Source organism: Malania oleifera, chromosome 3 (genome assembly GCF_029873635.1).
Source record: "Malania oleifera isolate guangnan ecotype guangnan chromosome 3, ASM2987363v1, whole genome shotgun sequence".
NCBI classification, from domain to species: domain Eukaryota; kingdom Viridiplantae; phylum Streptophyta; class Magnoliopsida; order Santalales; family Ximeniaceae; genus Malania; species Malania oleifera.
The window spans coordinates 72,540,364-72,555,251 of NC_080419.1; positions in this window are offsets into that span (position 1 = coordinate 72,540,364).

The following is a 14,888-nucleotide window of genomic DNA, read 5'->3' on the forward strand; positions in this document are numbered from 1 at the left end:
CATTCCTGGAAGTAGGTTGATAGTGAATTCAATTTTGCAATCAAGGGGCAACCTAGGTAAGTCCTCAAGGAATACATATGAGAATTCCCTTACTATTAGGATATCCTCAAACTTTAATTATTCATCGAACTTGTATTCTCACTCTCCAGGAGTTCTGAACACTACCTCCTTATTGTAGCAATCTATACTAGCATAGCTAGAAGATAGTTAGTCCATCTCAAGAATTATATCAAACTCATGCATTTCGAATACTACCAAATTGGCAGGTAGTACTCTTTCCTTAATATAAGTTAGGCAACCATTGAGTATTTTTCTATATACTACTGAGGTTCCCATTGGTGTAATCACAGATAACTTGGTTTCTAATGGCTGGGTCTCAACCCCACACATTTTAACATATGTCATAGATATAAAAGAATGTGTAGCTCCATAATCAAATAATACTACTATTTTCTTGGAAAACATGGGAATGATACATGTCACCAGATCGTTGGTATTCTCAGCATCTCCTAGAGTGAGAGCATAGAGACGCACCTGAGTGGTGTTCTGTTGATTGTTTCCCTTATATTGATTTAGATTTTGAGTGTTTTTCTATGAAAACTCTCGTGCAAAGTGGTCAACTTTACCACGTCGATAGCATAAATTTAATTCGACTTGGCACTCACCCCAATGCATTTTGTTGCATTTTGGACAAAAGGTGACTTGTGGGTTGTTCGGATTTCCCATTACTTTTCTTTGCCCCAAATTATTGTTTTTGTTCTTATTTCAAGACACCTTTTGATTTCTACCAGAGTTAAACCCTTAAGGCATGGTCCTCTTTATCTGGTCGAACATGTCCGTACTCCTTTGTAAACTTTTCTCCACCACAGTTGCTTTGTCTACTAACTCGGAAAAGTCTTTAACTTGGAGTACCACCACCCGTTTATAAACCTCAAACTCAAACCTTCTTCAAATTTTCAAGCTTTCTTTGATTTGTATAGGATTAAGTACAAGGCAAACCGAAATAATTCAATAAACTTGACCGCGTATTGTTGAACGGTCAAGTTTCCTTGAATTAAATTAATAATTTCTTTGGCCTTGGCATCTCTAGTGGAGGTGGGGAAATATCGCTCAAAGAAGATTTCCTTGAAGTGATCCCATGTAAGGGTTGCTAGTCCTAGCTTTTGTTTTAGGAGAAGTTTCATTGAATTCCGCCAGCGTTTAGCTTCACCCGTCATTTAAAGCAAAATATAATACCTTCTGCTCGTCCGTGTGGCGAAGGACTTGTAGCAACTCCTCCATTTCTTGGATCCAATTCTCTGCAACGATTGGATCAACTTTTTCTTCAAAGGTTGGGGGGTTCATGCTGTTGAACTGCTCAATTGTACAACTCTTGTCAATGGGTGGACAATTTTGTTCCCTGGAACTTCGCATAATTTTTGTTATGAATTGTTGTGCTACTTCTCATAGCACTAACGTAATGTTGACGCCTTCTTTGTGGGAAGTCTCCACTATATCCTCACTTCCTTCAATATTCATGTTGTTATTTATGGGGTCTTTTCTGAAAAAGGACTAAAGTTATTTTAAAACCATAATCTTATCTTAAAGTTTAATCAAAATAATAGGCAAAAGAAAAATATCCTAGTCTACTCGATGTAAGAACCCAAACCGTGATATATGAGTTTAAATAAATAAGAGAGGGGCAAATTAGGAATTTAGCAGGATTTGTCGACGAAACCATAGTTCATCGACGAAGTCCATGTAAGTCTCATCGATGAAGTTCAGAGGCTCGTCGACGAGGAGAAGCTGAGAGATTTCGGGAAATCAGTGATATCAAGATTCGTCGACGAATCCACCATCTCGTCGACGAGTTTTCTATACGACCTCGTTGACGAGTGCACCATCTCGTCGATGAAGACGCCCAAGTCAAAGGGCTATAAATATCATTTCTCTTTACTTCCAAGCTAAGAAATCTAAAAATCTTCTCTCTCTCTCTCTCTAGAACTCTCCCTACTCTCCATCTCTCTAGTTCCCTTCATCATTCGTCGTTAGAATCGTGAATCTGAAGTTACCACGAGGACCGTGGAAGGATTTTCTACAAGTTCTACGGATCGGATTCTCGGTTCGGCCAATTTCGGGTTTGGCGTAAAATCAAAGTAAGGCTCGATTTTCAATTATGATCTGGTAGTTTTGTAGAGAACAGTGATGTGAGTATATTCTGTACTGTTGATTGTAGGTTTTGGAACTCGATTCGCTATTTAGGGGCCTTAGAGTTCGGGATTTTCTATTTGGGGAAAAGGTAAGGGGAATTGTGTTTATATCGGTTATTTTTTAAATTGAACTCGGTGGAACTGTGATTCACGGTCCTGTGTATGTTTTGGCTACTAATTTGAGGGGATCTAACGGGGAAAACTATGGGTTTTTCATGATTACAATTTCTGGGAAAAATGGGGCAATGGGCTGCATCCCTAGTTTTGTTGAAAACCTAATGTATATGTTGATTTATACTATGTTATAGGGATGGTCCTGCCTTGACTTGTTTAAACTGTATGTGCTTGGAAAACCATGATTTTAGATTACCAAATGGGTGTGGTTTGTTTGGTTATATGAGCATGCATGTGTGTGTGATTGGTTGAAATGCTAGTAGGAACGTGGTTCCGAAATTGTTCCAGGTACTGAGAGTATCCGGCTCTATATCCGATGGCGTATGAAATCGCTAGCCATAGATTGGTAGAGTGTCCGGCTTTATATCCGAGGGCGTGAGCCTATTTCGGTAGATCAGAACGAAGGGTGTGGATCCACCAATTTAGCGCTGGTACAGTGCCATGGGAGTCGGGGACTAGCCATGTTGTAACGTCTTGTTTATCTTAATATAAAATGAAACATAATAAATAAAAATGGTCAACCCGAACCCGTGGGTAACGAGGACACCTGTCATTCACAGCGGAAACCTAAGTAGCAGTAAGTATAAACTTACAACCATCCAACCAATAAAACATAATACCAGAGTCTACTTACACCAAGATAACATATATATATTTACAATCTCCCATAACATTCCAAATACAACTAGGATCTCATAACAAAAATAATCCTAATCCTAGTACAAAATCTTACCCTCCTAGTAGGGTAACTTAATAAACTCAACGGCGGCCACGACCCGCCGGTCTCTCAGGGTCTCCTGAAAAATTAATTAGGTTCGAGGGTGAGACACTTCTCAGTAAGGGAAAATAAACTAAATACAGTTGTGTGGCAACATGAACATTTAATGCAATTATACATATACAGTATATTTCATATATCTGTAAACATTCATCATATCGTACTGAACAATCATATACTTTTATATTTGCTAATAAATCATATCAGTCATAAAACGTCTGTTATAGCTGATAATACTAAAAAACATACCCAGGATGAATAGCTACCTGATGTCATGTATTACCCCCCATGACGGGTTGTGTAGTCCGAAGGCGGGACCCGACAATGGTTGGCCGACCACTGCCAAGTCAAAAATGTCTGTAAGTACGATGGGTCCGCCACACCCTGGTCCGAACTGCCAGGTGGACGTTTACAACTCTACACTGAAAGTAACATCGACTATCCATCTCCTACCCCCTCATGGGGTGGTTAGCACAAGTCTGAACATAGATATCTGATCTCTATAACAACAGTACAGAGCTCCTGAAACTGAACTAAACTAACATCCGGATTCTGATAACATATAATACATGATAGTATAGCATTTTTCATAATTTCATAAATATGGCCTCGCGCCAAAATCATTTCATAAATATGGCCTCGCACCGAACATTTCATAAATATGGCCTCGCATCAAAATCATTTCATATATACAGTCTTGCACCAAACATTTCATAAATATGACCTCGCGCCGAAATGATTTTATATATACGGCCTCGTGCTGAACATTTCATAAATATCATGCTAAAAATAAATCAATATCTTGTACTTGTCAAAATTATCATAATGTACTGTATATTTTCATAATTCCTGATTACATGCTTTACTCGTAAAATTTGTCATATCATTACCTTCCATGAAAAATAACGTTCATGCCATACAAAGTTAAGTAGGTCCGTACATTTCATTCTAAAATCACATTTTTCGTATAATAGCAGTATTTTCCCATTAACATATATTTTCTCAATAATATTCAAATATCATGCATGCTTTCCTGAAAATTAATTTGCTGATAAATAATAATAATACGCGTGGAAAATAACTGCTTTAGTTTATTCCCTTACTTGGCAACTAAAAGCCCCTATGTATTCCTGGACTCACACCTGTAGGATTTCCTAATCAATACCCTGAAATGAAAACTCTTAATACTAAACTTCAGTATTTTCACGTGTATATAATTTCCTATAACTATGAAAAGACCTAATTCGGCATAAAAAATCTTACCTTGATTTGGGGATGAATTTCAACTTGCTCCCACCAACAATCCGCTTCGGTAAAAATGGAGAGAACTTCTCCAGAAGCATCATGGTGGCTTCAGATCATCGAACTGGTGGAAATCCGGCCCGAAATAGAAGAGAGAAGAGGAGGGAGCCGAAGGGAGAGAAAAAGAGGGTTTCTGCGCTGATTTTCCATCAAAGATCCGAGTTTTACACTATTTATACTAGTGCCTTCATCGATGAGCCACGTCACCTCGTCAACGAGGTCAATAGTAATTTTGTCGACGAGCTCTTTCCTTTGTTGACGAAATTCATAGTTGCCCCAAAAACCTCTCGGTATTTTCTCATCGACGAAACTTGTCTTCGTCGACGAGACCCTCTTGTACCCTTGTCGACGAGTCCCCTGCTTTCGTCGATGAGGACTTGAAAATTTCTCAGTTATTACTCCCAGAGTGCATTGTCATCGATGAAGTTTTCTGCCTCCTTCTATTTCTATTTCCATTTCTCTTCCTCTCTATTTAAATATCATTTTTATTACTCGAGTCATTACATTCTCCCCTCCTTATAAAATTTCGTCCTCAAAATTTACTATCCATAAAATTCATCATCCCTTAATAGGCAAAATGGTCTACTTATTTTATTACTTACCCTCACTTATGGCGGAGGAATACCGTGTTTACATTTCATGTCTTGGGATATTACACAAACCAAAAGAAAATTTTCCCTTAAACTAAAATACCACTTACTACAAGAGTATTACATGTACCTGCAAAAGAAACATTACATATTTACTTACATTTCTTATTCACATATGGACTTCTTGGAATAATTGCGGATATTTTTGTCTGATCTACTCCTCGAGCTCCCAAGACGTCTCTTTTATTGCATGATTCCTTCATAGAATCTTTACCAGAGGAATTTTTTTATTGCGTAGTTCCTGTTCCTTTCTGTCCAAAATCTGCACTGGTACCTCCTCATAAACTAGTGAATCACTAAGTTCTAACTCACCATAACTGATAATATGAGAAGGATCTGGGACTTATTTCCTCAACATAGATACGTGGAATACGTCATGCATCTTAGATAGTGTAGGTGGCAAAGCTAGCCTGTAGGCCACCGGCCCCACTTTCTTTAAAATCTCAAATGGACCGATAAACCTAGGGCTAAGTTTACCCTTTCTTCCAAACCTTATAACTCCTTTTAATGGAGCTATCTTCAAGAACACATGATCACCAGTATCAAATTCTAAATTCCTGCAGCGATTATCGGCGTAATTTTTCTATCGGCTCTGAGCTGCACTGATTCTATCCCTGATAAGCTGAACCTTGTCGTATGCCTACTGTACCAGCTCTGGTCCTACAACACACCGCTCACCCATCTCGTCCCAATACAAAGGAGATCGACATCTCCTACCGTACAGTGCCTCAAATGGTGCCATACCAATGCTGGCCTAAAAACTGTTATTATACGCGAATTCCACCAGCGACATGAACTGAGTCCAACTACCTCCAAAATCTAAAACACATGCTCGGAGCATATCTTCTAGTATCTGTATTGTCCTCTCAGTCTACCCGTCTGATTGAGGATGGAATGTCGTGCTAAACGATAGCTGAGACCCTAAAACTTCCTGCAAGCTTCTCTAGAACCATGACATGAAATGCGGGTCTCCATCTAACACTATGAATACTGGCACCCCATGACAATGAACTATCTCCTGGACGTAAATCTCTGCCAATCGGCTGAGAGGGTAGCTGATCTTGATAGGGAGGAAATGGACAGTCTTAGTCAACCGGTCTATTATCACCCAAATTGCATTCTGGCCATGCGATGTCGACGGCAGCCCTGAAACGAAGTCCATGGAAATATGATCCCACTTCCACTCTGGAATAAATAACGGCTGTAATTGTCGTTCTGGCCTCTGGTGCTCAACTTTTCCCTACTGGCACGTCAAGTACTGAGCTACATACTCAGCAATCTCTCTCTTTATACCACTCCACCAATAAAACTCTCGCAGATCCCTGTACATTTTCGTATTGTCGGGATGAACCATATACAAAGATCTGTGAGCCTCCTCCAAAATAGTCTTCCAAATGTTAGTATCGGTAGGAACGCATAATCTGGAATGGAATTGCAATGCTCCGTCATCTGCAACACTGAATTCCTCCCCCTAACCACTCTGCACTCTGTCCATCACCTCTACTAATTCTAGGTCTTCTTTCTGAGCAGCTTTAATTCTTTCCTGCAGAGTAGGCTGCACCACTAGGCTAGCGATATATACAGAAGGATCACTCTTAATTAATTCAATGTCAAGTCTCTCTAGATCCATCATGATCGGACGCTAGATCTCCATAGCCATCAGCGCTGATTCCCTAACTTTCCTACTCAGTGCATCAGCTACCACGTTTGCTTTCCCTGAGTGGTAACAGATGGTATAATCAAAATCTTTAATTAACTCCAACCACCTTCTCTGTCTTATATTCAATTCCCTCTGGGTGAAGAAATACTTCAAACTCTTATGGTCAGAGAAAATCTCGCACTGCTCACCGTACAGATAATGCCTCCAAATTTTCAATGTGTGTACCACTGCAACCATTTCAAGATCATGGGTAGGGTAGTTCTTTTCGTATTCTTTCAACTATCTGGACGCATATGCCACCACCTTGCCATGCTGCATCAATACACATCCAAGTCCCTTCAAGGACACATCACTGTAAATAATATAACCCTCACCTCCAGACGGGATGATCAGTACTGGTGTTGTGACTGGCCTCTATTTCAATTCTTGAAAGCTCTGCTCACAGCTGTCGTTCCATTCAAATCTGGCATTTTTCCTGGTCAGTCGTGTCAGAGGCCTTGATAAAATTGAGAATCCCTTGACAAAACGACGGTAATATCCGGCTAACCCTAAGTAACTCCTAATCTCCTATACGTTCCTCAGTCTAGCCCAATTTACCACCGCCTCAATTTTATTGGGATCTACAAAAATTCCATCTCCTAAGATACAATGCCCCAAAAACACAATTTTTTCGAGTCAAAAGTCACATTTACTAGAACTTAGCATACAACTTCTTTTCCCATAGTGTTTGCAGAACTTGCCTCAAATGTATCTCGTGCTCCTCATAGCTCCTCGAACAGACCAGTACATCATCAATAAAAACAACAACAAAATGATCTAAATATGGATGAAAAATCCTATTCATCAAATCCATAAATATTGCAGGAGCATTAGTCATACCAAATGGCATAACCAGGAATTCGTAATGCCCATACCTGGTCCTAAAAGCCGTCTTCGATACATCTTCTACTCTCACCTTTACCTGATGGTAGCCTGATCTGAGGTCAATTTTAGAATATACCCGTGTACCCTAGAGCTGATCAAACAAATCATTGATACGGGGTAGAGGATACTTGTTCTTGATAGTCACTTTATTAATCTCTCTGTAGTCTATGCACATCCTTATAGACCCGTCCTTCTTCTTCACAAACAGCACTGGAGCTCCCCACGGAGATACATTAGGTCGTATAAAGCCTTTATCAAGCAAATCCTGCAACTGATCTTTCAACTCTATCAACTCTTCTAGCACCATTTGGTACAATGCTTTAGAGATCGGCGTTGTACCTGGAAGTAGATCAATGGGAAAATCTACCTCTCGATCAGGTGGCAAACCTGGTAATTTATTTGGAAACACATCAGTAAACTCTTTCACCACAGGCGTATTGATAAGTTTCAATTCATTTTCTGACATTTCCCTCACAAAAGCCACGAATCCCTGACAGCCACTCTAGAACAGCCTCCTCGCTTGAACAGCTAAGACCATCTGAGGTCAAGATTGCACTTGTGACCCTGTAAATCTGAATTCTGGTTTCCCTGGAGGTCTGAATATCACTTCTCTTGCACGATAGTCTATAATAGCAGAATTAGCTGCTAGCCAATCCATGCCGAAGATGATATCAAATCCATGCATATTCAGCACCACCAATTCAGCAGATAAAACTCTTCCCTGAACATCAACTGGACAACCACAGAGTACCCTACTACATCTCATCGCTGACTCGATCGTTGTAGCTACTAATAACTCGACATCTAGTGATTTTGTTTCAACCCCATACAATTTAACACATCTCGAGGACACAAACGAGTGTGTGGCACTAGAATTAAAAAGTGCAATAACTTTAAATGAAAACATATTAACCGTACCTGTCACCACGTAGCCGGCCGCCTTAGCATTGCCTGGCATCAAAGCAAAAACCCTAGCTGGGGCCATACTCCTTTGCTGGCCTCCACGTGGCACCCGGTAGCCTCCTTGAGCAGGTCTAGGAGCAGGAGCAGCACCAATCTGGGCCTGGCAATCCCTCATCACATGCCCTGGCTCCCCACATTGATAGCAAACACCTTACCCGGCATGACACTCCCATAGGTGCCTTTTTCCACAAGTCGGGCAAGCTGGAGATGGTTGCACTCCCTGGAAATCGTGATTCCTGGTCTCCTGCCTCTGATCTCTGTAGTAGCCACCTCTCTTCCATGAACCACGATCGACTTCCTGTTGGGAACCGGAAGGTGCGGATCTCTTATTTTGTCTCTGCTTCTCACCCTCTAATCGCTCCCCAATCTCCGTTATAGTGGCCCTATCAAAAAGCTCGGCAAAATCCTACAACTTCAGAATCAACACCTACTTATATATTTCCCTTCTCATACCTCTCTTAAACTACCATACCTTCTTTACTTCATCTAGTATAATGTATGGGGCGAAGCGAGATGATTCAATGAACCTCGCCACGTACTGCTGCACTGTTGACTGTCCCTACTTCAAGTTCAGGAACTCCTCAATCTTAGCTTCCCTGGACGAGGCTAGGAAATACATGTCACGCTCCCACGTCATCTCCATAGGTACTGACCTTTGTTGCTCTAGGAGTTTTACTGCCGACCACCATCGCTTAGCCTCTCCAGTCAGTTTATAGGTAGCAAATAGTACCCTCTGCTCCTCAGAACACTGCAACACTACAAATATTTTCTCTATCTCCTACACCCAGTTTTCAGCGACTACAGGATCCGTTCCTCCTGAGAAAGCCGGAGGATTCATCTATATGAATTTCTCTATCGAGCTACCATGGCTTGCCGATGGACCACCCTGTTCCCTCGAACTCTTAGCAATTTCAGCCATGATTTGCTGTGCCACGCTGCGTAAAACTACATCTGAATCACCTCCTGCAGCACCTGATTGTCCAGCACCCTCATTCCCACTAATGTGGGCACTACTGTCACCAGGGTCCATCTTGAAAAACAAGTAACTTAACTCAGAACCCCTTCACTACATATATTCCTAATTAATCCATCTTTTCAGATCTTAATTCAAGGTTTAATCATGCAACCTAGATACCCAACCCGACGATAATTTACTATGACTTTCCTGAAATCATCACCCTAGGAAAATCACACAAACCACCACGGAAGTCCTGCATCTAGACTACAAAACCAGACCTCAAATCCCTTTATCCTATACTCTGGCATTATTACTGTTGCACTCTATAGTCTACAGAACCTAGTATCCTAGGCTTTGATACCAAACTGTAATGTTTACTTATCTTAATATAAAATGAAACATAATTAATAAAAATGGTCAATCCGAACCCGTGGGTAACGAGGACACCTGTCATTCACAGTGGAAACCTAAGCAGCAGTAAGTATAAAATTACAACCATCCAACTAATGAAACATAATACCAGAGTCTACTTACAACAAAATAACATATGTATATTTACAATCTCCCATAACATTCCAAATACAACTAGGATCTCATAACAAAAATAATCTTGATCCTAGTACAAAATCTTACCCTCCTAGTAGGGTAACTTAATAAACTCAACGGCGGCCATGACCCACCCGTCTCTCAGGATCTCCTGAAAAATTAATTAGGTTCGAGGGTGAGACACTTCTCAGTAAGGGAAAATATACTAAATATAGCTGTGTGGCAACATGAACATTTAATGCAATTATACATATACAGTATATTTCATATATCTATAAACATTCATCATATCGAACTGAATAATCATATACTTTCATATTTGCTAATAAATCATATCATTCATAAAACGTCTGTTATAGCTGATAATATTGAAAACATACCCAAGATGAATAGTTAGCTGATGTCATGTATTACCTTCCATGACGGGTTGTGCAGCCCGAAGGCGGGACCCGACAATGGCTGGCTGACCATTGCTGAACTAAAAATGTCTGTAAGTACGATGGACCCACCACTCCCTGGTCCGAACTATTAGGTGGACGTCTATAACTCTACACTGAAAGCCACATTGACTATCCATCTCCTACCCCCTCGTGGGGTGCTTGGCACAAGTCTGAACATAGATATCTAATCTATATAACTACGATACCAAGCTCCTAAAACTAAACTAAACTAACATCTAGGTTCTGATAACATATAATACATGATATTATAACATTTTTCATAATTTCATAAATACGGCCTCGCGCCAAAATCATTTCATAAATACGGCCTCACGCCGAACATTTCATAAATACGACCTCATGCTGAAATCATTTCATATATACGGCCTTGCGCTGAACATTTCATAAATATGGCCTCGTGCCGAAATCATTTTATATGTACGGCCTCATGCCGAACATTTCATACATATCATGCTAAAAATAAATCAATTATCATGTACTTGTCAAAATCATCATAATGTACTGTATATTTTCATAATTCCTGAAAAAATGCGTTACTTGTAAAATTTGTCATATCATTACATTCCATGAAAAATAACGTTCATGCCACACAAAGTTAAGTAGTTCTGTACATTTCATTCTAAAATCACATTTTTTGTATAATAGCAGTATTTTCCCAATAACATACATTTTCTCAATAATATTCAAATATCATGCATGCTTCCCTAAAAATTAATTTGCTGATAAATAATAATAATACGCGTGGAAAATAACTGCTTTAGTTTATTCCCTTACCTGGCAATTAAAAGCCCCTATGTATTCCTGGACTCACACCCATAGGATTTCCTTATCAATATCCTGAAAATGAAAACTCACTGTACTAAACCTTAGTATTTTCACGTGTATATCATTTCCTATAACTATGAAAAGACCTAATTCGCCATAAAAAGCCTTACCTTGATTCGGAGACGAATTTCAACTTGCTCCCACCAATGATCCGCTCTGGTAAAAATAAAGAGAACTTCTCCAAGAGCGTCATGGTGGCTTCAGATCGTCGAACCGGCGGAAATTCTGCCTGATATTAAAGAGAGAAGATGAGGGAGCCGAAGGGAGAGAAAAAGAGGTTTTCTACGCTGATTTTCCATCAAAAATCCAAGTTTTACACTATTTATACTAGTGGCTTCGTCAACGAGCCATGTCACCTCGTCGACGAGGTCAATAGTAATTTCGTTGACGAGCTCTTTCCTTTGTCGACGAAATTCTGAGTCGCCCCAAAAACCTCTTCGTATTTTCTCGTTGATGAAACTTGTCTTCATTGACGAGACCCTCTTGTACCCTCGTCGACAAGTCCTCTGCTTTCGTCGACGAGGACCTGAAAATTTTCTTGGTTATTACTCCTAAAGTACATTGTTGTCGATGAAGTCTGCTGTCTCTTTCTGTTTTTGTTTCCATTTCCCTTCCCCTCTATTTAAATACCATTTTTATTACTCGGGTCATTACACATGTATCGGTGGCACCGTGTTACGTGGGTTGGCTACGGGCCAACGACGTATGTCATGGGCCGGCTTTTAGCCGATGGGTGTGACGACACCGGGATTGCTGATCATGTGTGTGTGTGCGTGTATGCACTACTGTGAAATTAGTACTGGAACTGCATTTAACTGCGTGTATGTTACATCATGATAACACTCAAATGCCACACACCGATATAACTTATATTCTTCCTTACTGAGAGGTGTCTCACCCATACTGTACATATATTCTTACAAATCCTTCGAGTAACCGAAACTAGTGTCCTTGTGTCGAGAGCGTAGTGGCCGGTGTACTGCGGGTAGCGCTTGGGTAAGTGCTAGGACTTATATTTTATGGGTTACCATTTTGGGATATGTTGGGCACTCGTTTGTACGTTATTGATGGAACCTTGATTCTGTCCTTGTATAAACTCTGGTATGGTGCTGTATGTATATAGAATGACCTTATTCCGCTGCGTACATTCTGTTATGTTTGGATGTGTATAGGGTGCCTGTGAACCCCACGGGGTCGGATCCTCATCCTTTGCTTTGTATCTTAGATGTTTTGTATGATATAGGGATTGGTTGGTCTATATTTTCCCCCTGGGTCCCATTTCCAGGTTCGGGGTGTGACACTCGATCCTACCCACGTCATGGTTTATGCTTATGTTTTGGTAAAAATTATTTGCTAAAGTCTACAAAACCTATATTCTATGCTACTTTCTACAAATAAATTACAGCGGAAGTAAATAAACTTCAAATATTTTTATTACTAGAGTACTAATTAACTACATTACAATCGTATCCCGAATATTAAAATTAATATTTTAAAAAATATAAAAAAAATACACAAACACTTTTTCTATTCCTACCAGCATACTTGCTACGCTTGATTCCTAGTATGTTCTCCAAAATCATTTGTAATGTAAAATAATATTTGGGGTGAGATGACGCTCAGTAAGTAAGAAATATTATTGTTAGTGTGTGGTCAAGATGATCTTTTACAGTATTATAATTTCATAAAATAATATTTAATACTGTAACTTCAATATTGCATTTAAAATAAAAGTAAACTAAAAAATTATTGCAAAATTTTTACTATCAACTATAACAGCAAAATTTTATAACCATATACTATAACTGTTATACTTAACTTGTAAACTATAACTATGATACTTAATTATACACACACACACACACACACACACACTTTCCTTTGTACTTTTCCTTCAAATCATTATTTAGGCCTACTAAAAGTGATCCTGTTCACATAAATATATATATATATACACTGTAACTTCAAGATTGCATTTAAAATAAAAGTAAACTAAAAAATTATTGCAAAATTTTTACTATATAACAACAAAATTTTATAACCATATACTATAACTGTTATACTAAACTTGTAAACTGTAAACTGTAACTATGATACTTAATTATACACACAGAAATCTTCCTTAAGTATGTTAACTGTAAGTTATGTTTATCCTCATGATAAGGTTGTGCGGTTCGAAAACTGGACGTAACTAGTTGACCGATCAAATTAAATCAAACTATAAAATGAAAGTGAGATTTTCCCTATTAATACCGGGTCCGAAACCAGGTGTGCACTTGAAAGAAATCTACTGATATGTAAAATCACTTTATAAACAGTGTGAGTGCACTCTGATCCCTTAAGTTTTAAGTTATAGTACCAAGTATTTGTAACTTTGTAATTTCTTAGCCATAAGGGTTTTTAAAACCTATTTTATATATAATTTATGTAACATCATAAAAACTTTATATAGAATTTTTGTGACGAAATAAACAACATCATAAAAATTTTACATATAATTTATGCAATAAAATGACATCATAACAATTTCACCATTTTCAAATTATTCCATAAAACATGCAACGTAATTTAAAATAAATAAGTCCATGCCACACGATTTTCGTGTTAAAAATATTCATTTATTTTTTTACAGAATATCATAATGCATTAAAAATAAACTCAAAATTTTTTTAAAATAACTAACGTAAACTAACTTACTTACAAACTCAATTATATTTAAAAAGAACTAAATGAGACTTATTTACTTTAATTTAATCCTGTGAAATGATACTAAAATTTATCTCAATACAAGTGAAATTAGAAAGAGTGGTGAGTGAGAATTTTAAGTATAAAAAGAATTCTCTCTGCACCACTAATTTTTTCACTCACTTTTTCTTTTCTTTCTTTGGAAATTTTTTGTGAAAATGAAGGTTAAAAGCTTCATACTTATAGGAAACTTTTGGAGAAAAAAATTGAATTTACAAGAGTGTGGGGGTGGGGGTGAAATTTTATAAAATAATTGATGGGGATGAGATGACACGTGGGGAAATGGAATAGGATTGCAATTGCCTTTTTTTATTTTTATTTTTTATTATTAAATAATTTTTAATTAATTAATTAATTATTTTTGTATTTATTTTATTATCGTATGAAATTCCACTTTGATTAGACCGATCCCTAGAGAGCGACTGAACCACAATAGTCTCTTAGCACTCGTTTAGATAAAGTTTTTCTTAAACATAAAAAATTGAATAAAGGATCATAATAAAGAAATACTTTCGTATTGACATTAGCTTAATAACCATATTTATTATTTTATTATTATACTAAGGTGGTGCACAAAAGTAAATAACCAGTTAACGTTTACTATGTTTTACTCGTATATATATTTTTGGAGTCATCAAAATTTTTAATTAAAATAAAATAAAATGATTGCGTGAAAAATATAATTAAATTAAAAATATTTACAATTTTTTTAA